Consider the following 8,560-nt stretch of genomic DNA (forward strand, 5'->3'; position numbering starts at 1 on the left):
GGGGTCAAGTCACGGGTGGGGGGGGGTGAAGTCACGGGTGGGGGGGGGGGGAGTTACGGGTGGGGGGGGGAGTCACGGGTGGGGGGGGGTGAAGTCACGGGTGGGGGGGGGGGGAGTTACGGGTGGGGGGGGGGAGTCACGGGTGGGGGGGGGTGAAGTCACGGGTGGGGGGGGGTGGAGGCATGGGGATGGAAAAAGCCCAGAGGGGGGAGAGAGACGGAGCAGCGAAGTCTCCGCGTGCCTCACCTGCAGCGCGCGCCAACTCGTAAACACCCCGCCCAGCAGCGGGCCCTGAAGGCAGCGGTATTCATGACTCCGTGTTAGAGAGAGAGAGAGAGGCAGGGAGCCAGGGAGTGGACGGGGTGGTGAGAGGAGAGGGTCGGATAATGTGGTGCGGTGCGCTCGAATCGTCGACAGCGCACGCACACACACATACACACACATACAAAGATCCCCCATATAGCCTTAACAGACTGTAGAGGCAAGTGATGTTAGCACGCTGCCCAGGTATGGAAAACTCTCCACTCTTTCCACTACTGCCCCATCACCGATTGGGAGTTGTGGGGGTGGAGTGTCCGATGGTACAAAATACCCAGGCAGGTGCTTAGTTTTGGTGGGGCTGATGGTAAGGCCCCACCTCTTAGTGGCACGCTCCAGTCTCAGCAACAGCGTCTCCAACTCCTTCTCTGAATGAGCATACACACACACATACACACACATACACACACATATACACACATACACGCACATACACACATACACATACACACACATACACACATACACACACACATACATACACACACACATACACACACATACACACACACATACACACATATGCACACACATACACACAACAACAAAGATCTCCCGCATAGCCTTAACAAACTTGGGGCAAGTGCTGTTAGCGAGCACTTATGAAGGCTAGCACGGCACACGAGGGGGTGGGTGGCCAGCACCACGCCCGGCCGCCTTTGTCTCCTGAGTGGCGATGTTTTACGCACCGCACCAGGTACTCATTTTGAGACTGAGTCGACCTAGGGGAAGCCCAGAACCAGTTCAGACAATCGTCAGTGGTCTTGGCCGCGAGCGGGAATCGAGTTCACCGCGCTAACCGCTACACTACGGCTCCACACACACGCACAGACACACGCACTCATACACAGACACGCACGGGCACACACAGACACACACAGACACACACACAAACACACACAGACACACACGAACACCGCTACACCGGCTCGCTGTGCTGGGCCACATTGCCGCGCTGCTGTGGCTTTGGTGTCGGGGTTTGGTGGGGGGGGGTCATGGAGTCATTTAAACATCGAATCTGGATTTGAACCCGCAAATCCGGAACGTTTTTAGCTAACCGCTCAGATGATCGATGTCTCATCATCGTGCCACAGATGCAGACATCGCAACTTCGAGAGGGATGCCGTTGTTGCTATTGCGGGGGTCTCAATTTACAATGCACGAGCTCGCTGCAGCGTGTGTCCGTGTGTGTGTGTCCGTGTGTGTGTGTGTGTGTGCGTGTGTGTGTGCGTCCCCGTGTGTCCGTGTGTGTGCGTCCGTGTGTGTGTGCCCGTGTGTGTGTGTGCCCGTGTGTGTGTGTGTGCGTGTATGTGTGGGTGTGCCCGTGTGTGTGTGTGTGTGCCCGTGTGTGTGTGTGTGCCCGTGTGCGTGTGTGTGTGTGCCCGTGTGCGTGTGCGAGTGTGCCCGTGTGTGTGTGCCCGTGTGTGTGCGTATGTGTGTGTGCCCGTGTGTGTGTGCCCGTGTGTGTGCCCGTGTGCGTGTGTATGTGTGCCCGTGTGTGTGTGTGTGCCCGTGTGTGTGTGCGTGTATGTGTGTGCGTGCCCGTGTGTGTGCGTGCCCGTGTGTGTGTGTGTCCGTGTGTGTGTGTGTCCGTGTGTGTGCGTGATTGTGCGTGTGTCCGTGTGTGTGTGTGTGCCCGTGTGTGTGTGTACCCGTGTGTGTGTGCCCGTGTGTGTGTGTTGTATTTTTAGGCTAAACGAGTGGGGCTTCTTTAACCTTTGTCCTGTGTCAATCATCATCATCAACATCATCGTCGATATGATCACCACCATCCCTGCCCCCGGGCTCTCCGTTATCAGCACTTGCTGAGGCTGCACCACCTGGTGCACGGACGTCGAGTGGCTCTTCGTGTTAATAAATTAAGACGCAAAGATAACAACCCCCTCCACCCACACGTCGCCCCGAGGCCCCCCCCAACCCCCACCGCCATCCTCTGCTCTGCTCGTGGGGAGAGGAGAGAATGACGGAATAACTCCAACACTCTTCCAACAACACGACACACTCTAAACTATTTGTATTTTACCAGGCCAGGCCCACTGAGCAATATTGCAGAAGCGACCTAGGCTTATCGCGTGAAACGTTATATCAGCCAAATATACAGCAGGCGCAGGGTCGGAATCACACCCACGACCTCCTGCATGACAGGCGAGGCGAGGTAGTTAACAACTCGCCACCGTGGCACATTAATTCAATCACCCGCAATGATGCCCCCTTATCAGCTGTCACGACTATCTGAGTTTGAATTTAATTTGATTTGCTGCACTAATGATTGGCCCGATTAGCCGGTTGTCCGGCTATTTTCCACGAGTGGATCCGTGGTGCTTCGTCGACACAACAGCAGCAGCAGCAGCAGCAGCAACAACAACAACAACAAAAGACGCAAACATCAACATTGCAGAAATACGCGAACATAATATCGGCAGAGCAAGAGGCGACATAAAGAATGAGAGAGAGAAACCCCCAGCGAGGTGCATGTCCGAGTCATCTGCAGTGTGTTCTAGTCGAGTCGTTCATCCGAATGGAGCCGTAGAGGAGCAAGGAGCAGCCAGGGAGCGAACTGCTCACCACGTGACGCCCTGACTAACTTGTTCTCGCCAAACAGCACGGCCTTGTGACAGCGGCTTGTTGCTCGTCACGTGTGGAGAGGTGGGGGATAGGTGGGGGGTAAGGAGGGTGGGGATAGTGGGGGGGGGGGGGGGGTAGTGGGGGGGGCAATTGCCCGCGTACTTGGGGCCACGGGTGTGCTGTGTGGAGAGAAACCCGAATTCATTATTAAAGCGCCCAATAACTCGGCCAAACAGCAAGCGTGCACACAGCGAGCGCTTCTAGCAGCAATGCCAATCAAATGAGGCTCACTTAGTGCAGCTTGTAGGCGTCTAGAAGGCGGTGATCCCCCGCTCGGATTTGCACTCAAGTCTTTGTAGTGCATGAAGAAGTCACACGCATCAGCATCATCATCGTCGTTGTTGTTATTGAACTCGCCACAAATCACCCTCATCACACGACACCAGTAGCCTCACCACTCTCAAACTAACCACAAATCGCCGCCGTGCTTGTCCTAAACCACAAACATCGTCATAAATTAAACTCCAACACGTTGCCTGCATGATTGCTTGTGTGTGTAGGTGTGTATGTATGTGTGTGTGTGTTGAACTTCTTTTGCACCGCACGTAGCTAACCGTGAGAATCGGAGATGCGGGGGAAGGTCAACAAACTAAACACAACTGTTCTAAATTAATGCATTTTCAATCTAGAAGATTTAAAAGTGCATCGCTCCCAGTGACTTCCTAATATCGGAAGGAAGAGCGTTCCAGACGGCCGGAGAAGCGCATCTCAAAGCGCCACGCGACTATGCGGTGACCTCCGTCGTTGTCCGATGGTTCGTCGAAAGCCGCCGCCGCCGCCGCCGCCGCCGCCGCCGCTGCTGCTGCGAGGATGAGCGGAGTTCATGTGACGCTGGTTGATGCTCCTTGACGAGATCAGCAGCGAGGTATTCAATAACCCCCCCCCCCCCCTTTACACCTCCCCTCCCCCCAGAAGAAAAAGATCCCAAGCCCGTTGCTCATAACTCTCACACAATGGATTTGTGGTCCGGACCTGAACGTTATTAGGTGTTACCCGAATCCTTAGTTACCGTCCGAAGGCTAACCTCCAGAGGTACATATATCTATAATACTACTCGTAAATATAATCATTTACATCTGTAAAGGCGCATTTCATCCGTAGATCCCAATGCGCCTCCGTGTATGGAAAGGCAGGACCTAACCAGAACCAGCTGGGCAAACAGCCGCACCTACTGGGTCAAGGCCAGTGCTGAGAGGTGCGTTTTCAATAGAGACTTAAATAGCTGTAACAACTCCGATTGTATGTTGAACTTCTTTCGCACCGTACGTAGCCGACCGTGCTAATCGGAGTTGCGTCGTCTCAGCAAAGGCGAAGCGTTGTTCCACAGCCAGGGAGCTGCACGATGGCAAAAGGAAGATCGCCCCAGGGAGAGAGGGGGGCAAGACGGTGGCGAGGGTTCAATCCCGACCCAGCCGTCTGGACATGTGGAGTTTGCGTGCCTCTCTCTCCACGTGGTCGCATACATTTTTCTCCGGGTCCTCCGGTTTTTCCCTCCAAATTTAGAATCAACGTCACGCGTTCGGAGTATTTAGCTGCGATAACTTTCCACGTGATAAGCCACTTCCTTGAGCTAGCATTTGTTTGTGGCCAGGTCGCTTCTATCGAAGAGCAACGTAGCTCGGTGGACCTAACCTGGTAATATCCCAAACAAAACATGGTTTAGTTTGAGTTTGACACTGGCCTCGAGCAGGGAGAATTCAGCCCGAAGGCAGCGAATATGCGGGCCCAGCTTCACCAGCGCGCGCTACCCCACGGCTCGCGGTGCGTGTACATTGCCTGACCCGTGTTCATTTAGCACAGATCCCTGTCTCTCATCAACACCCCCCACCCCCTCCCCAAGATCCCCTGTCGGCTGGCATCTCGTTAAACAGAGCATCGACACAATTCTAAAATAGCGGAGTACACTGACACCCTGATTACGTCTCCCTCCTCTCGCACCGACGTCGTCACCTGATCAATGCCACTGCCTGCGTCGCGTCGCCTCGACCCCACACTTACGTCGCTGACAGCATGCCACTGCCATCCTACCATCCACTCATCTCACTGTCTTGCTGTGAAATTTCTATTCCTTCCGATATCAGGAAGCCACTGGAGCTATGCAACTTGTAAATATAAATAGTGAAATTAATTTCGTCAGAACTCCCTCTATCGTGTGTTTAGTTTCCTGTGCTTCCCCCCACCTCCGACGAGCACGGTTGGCTACGTACGGTGCGAACGAAGTTCTCCATGCGAACACAATCCTCTGCTCAGCGCCTTTGCCAAGGCGCTCTCTGAATGCCACTGGCTGAAGCTGAAGCCGCCGACAGTCAAGTTACAGTCCCGTGGGGCGCGTTGCGCGGCCGCAATGATTGCGGGGAAATCGCCGCCTGTGGCTGAGCTCGCATGGAGACGGGGCACAAACACGCGGGTCGCGTACACGCGGGTCGCGTACACGCGGGGCACAAACACGCGGGGCACAAACACGCGGGGAGCGCGCGCATCCTGCACGCACCTGTCCGGCATTCGTCTCGTGTCGCGCGCATGCCTCACTCTCTCACAATGACACACACACATACACACATACACACACACTCACACACATACATACACACATACACACCTATACACACATACACATATACATACACATACACACATATACACACATACACACACACAGTGACACACATACAGTGACACATACACACACACAGTGACACACACACACATACACACACATACACACATATACATACATACACACACACATACACACATACACATACATACACAACAACAACCGCCATTCGCCACTAAGTGGCGGTGACGTCACCACGACGCTTGTGCCAGGCCATGTGCACCTTGAGGCCACGTGAAGTGTCGAACGCCCGCTGGCAGGAGGTCACGGGGCAGACCCAGGTGCCACGGGTCGACTGACCGAGATGACCGAGATGACTGGCTGATGCACCACCTGTGCCCCCTACTGTGCCAACTTGCTGTGCTTTAGCCACCCGGCGCTCCGCTCGTTGTTGTGAGCGTCGCTCCTCCGCCCTCCGTTGTTGTCGGAGGGCGACTGCCTCCAACTGCCCAGTAGCGTCCTTCACGAGCCTCCTCCACTGAGGCCGATCTTGACACCGCTGGTACCAGTCATCGGCAAGTCCACTCAGCTCCACGTCCTCCTGTACCACATCACTCCATCTCTTCTCTAGCCCGTGCCGCGCCCGTTTAGCCCCCTCGATCCGGTCGAACAAAAGCTGTTTAGGCATGCGGTGGCTGGGCATGCGGGCTACATGACCCAGCCAACGCAGCCTTGCCTGCCGGAGGAGCTCACTGATGGGACTTTGCCCAGATCTTTCAAGGACTTGTGAGCTCCTCACACAATCCAGCCTGCAGGTTAAACCCAGGATGGATCGTAGGCAGGCCAGCCTAAATGTTTCCAACCGGCGAAGATGCTCCACTAGGGGGGTCCACGTTTCGCAAGCGTAGAGAAGGGAGGGAATGACCGTGGCCGAGAAGACCTGAAGCTTCGTGCGGAGCGACAGACCAGGTAGCTTCCACACAGCGTTACGCAACCGATGAAAAGATATTGCCGCTCGACTGATTCGGAGTGAGACCTCTGCTGATAAACTGGAGCTGGTCATGAGCACACTGCCCAGGTATGGGAAACTCTCTACTCTCTCCACAACTGCCCCATCACCGATTGGGAGTTGTGGGGGCGGAGTGCCCGATGGTACAAAATACCCAGGCAGGTGCTTAGTTTTGGTGGGGCTGATGGTAAGGCCCCACCTCTTAGTGGCACACTCCAGTCTCAGCAGCAGCGTCTCCAACTCCTCTTTATACATACACACATACACGTACACACACACTCACACGCATACACACATACACACACATATACACATACACACACACCCAGTGACCCTCACCACTCACACACACAAAGTGACCCCCACCACTCTCACACACACATACAGCGACTCTTGCTAATTCTCAGATCGTCACACAAAGACAAGATCCACCGTAAAGCCTCCCTAGTGATGATGTTTACACATCGCACCAGGTACTCATTTGAGGCTGAGTCGACCTCGGGGAGGCCCACTTGTGTGAGCTGGAATCGAACCCATCTCGCCGGGTTCGTAGCGCAGCGCAATAGCGCTAACCATTACACCACCGCTCCCCACAGACACAGACACCCCACGTGCTTGTGTGTGCATAGCGATGATAGCTCATACACGTCCACACAGCGCACACTGCGCCACATACATAAACACCGGGGCGTTTAAACATTCACCACACCCCCAGCGAGTCGAGATATGAGTATTCATTGAGAGGCCTTCACCCAACAGTCTTGTTGATCACGGCCGCTTGGTGATGATGCTGCTGCTGCTGCTGATGATGCTGATGATGAAATGTCGAGTGATTCTTGTGAGCCACTCGAGACGTTACGCCAAGGAGAAACACAATTGTTAAAATCCACGAATAGAGTTTCGCTTGTAATCATAGCCGTGATGTATGGCGGTGGGGGGGGGGAGCGGTGGCGCAGGGATTAGCGCACTGCTACGCACGCCGGCGACCCGAGTTCTGATTCCCGCTCACAACACATCAGTGTGTGTGTGCGCTTCTGTTTGGATGAATGCCGCTGGAATTGTGCCTCCCACAAAGGCCGAGTGTGTGGCTGGTGTATTATTTTTCAGTCACTTTATTTATATTTTTTATTAATATGATTGTTATTATTTTTTCTATCTCCGTGACTTTACCGAAAGTCCCAATGAATACAAACGTTGTATGGTACCAGGTAAGGTCCACTGAGCTGTCGCTCTTTTTCAAAAGCGACGTGGCCACAAATGATATCTCAACCACGTGTCTCATCACGTGCACATGGAGAGCAGCCACATGCCCTCTTTGCGAAGGGAACCCGCGGAGGCACCGGAGAAACATCCACTCGACCACGGGGAGACAGAACGCGCAAACTCCAAATATACAGCAGCAGGCGTCGTCAGGGTTGGGATCGAACCCACGACCTTCTGTATAGCAGGCGAGGTAGTTAAAATCTCGCAGCCACCGCGCAGGAATCGAACCTCACCCGGGTTCCCCGTGATGTCACCACACGCACACTCCCAGCTCGAGTCTGATCCCTCTATACATCTTTCTCTCTCTCTCTACATTTCCTGCGGTGCCAGGGAGGATCTGCCCCATCAGCACTTACACTGCCAGCGGCTCACACCAATGTTCCGCCTTTTGGGGGACATCCTCAGGAAACTGGGGGTGCCCTTCTACAACAGCAGCTTCGTATATGGGGTGGTGACTTACCTGGCTAACAAGCGCCATGACCTCGCCAACTTCGCCTGTGCTCAGGCGAAGATGGCGGTGTACAGAACGAGAAAAAAGTTGCTGGAAGGTGACACTGACGGCTGCTCTGTGCTGCTTCCAGTGTTCAGGGGCCTGCTTAATGCGCGGCTCTGGCTGGAACACGCGTACCACACACATCTCGGTGATGTGCACGTCTTCTTCTAACGCTGGGGAGCCGGAAAAGCCCCTCTCTGTACCAGCGTGCACGGCACCCTCGTGTTCACCTTCTGAAGCGCTCGCTCGTCACCGTGGCGTGCGCAATGACCACCACAACCACCACCACCACCAC

Source organism: Lampetra fluviatilis, chromosome 27 (genome assembly GCF_964198595.1).
Source record: "Lampetra fluviatilis chromosome 27, kcLamFluv1.1, whole genome shotgun sequence".
Taxonomy (NCBI): domain Eukaryota; kingdom Metazoa; phylum Chordata; class Hyperoartia; order Petromyzontiformes; family Petromyzontidae; genus Lampetra; species Lampetra fluviatilis.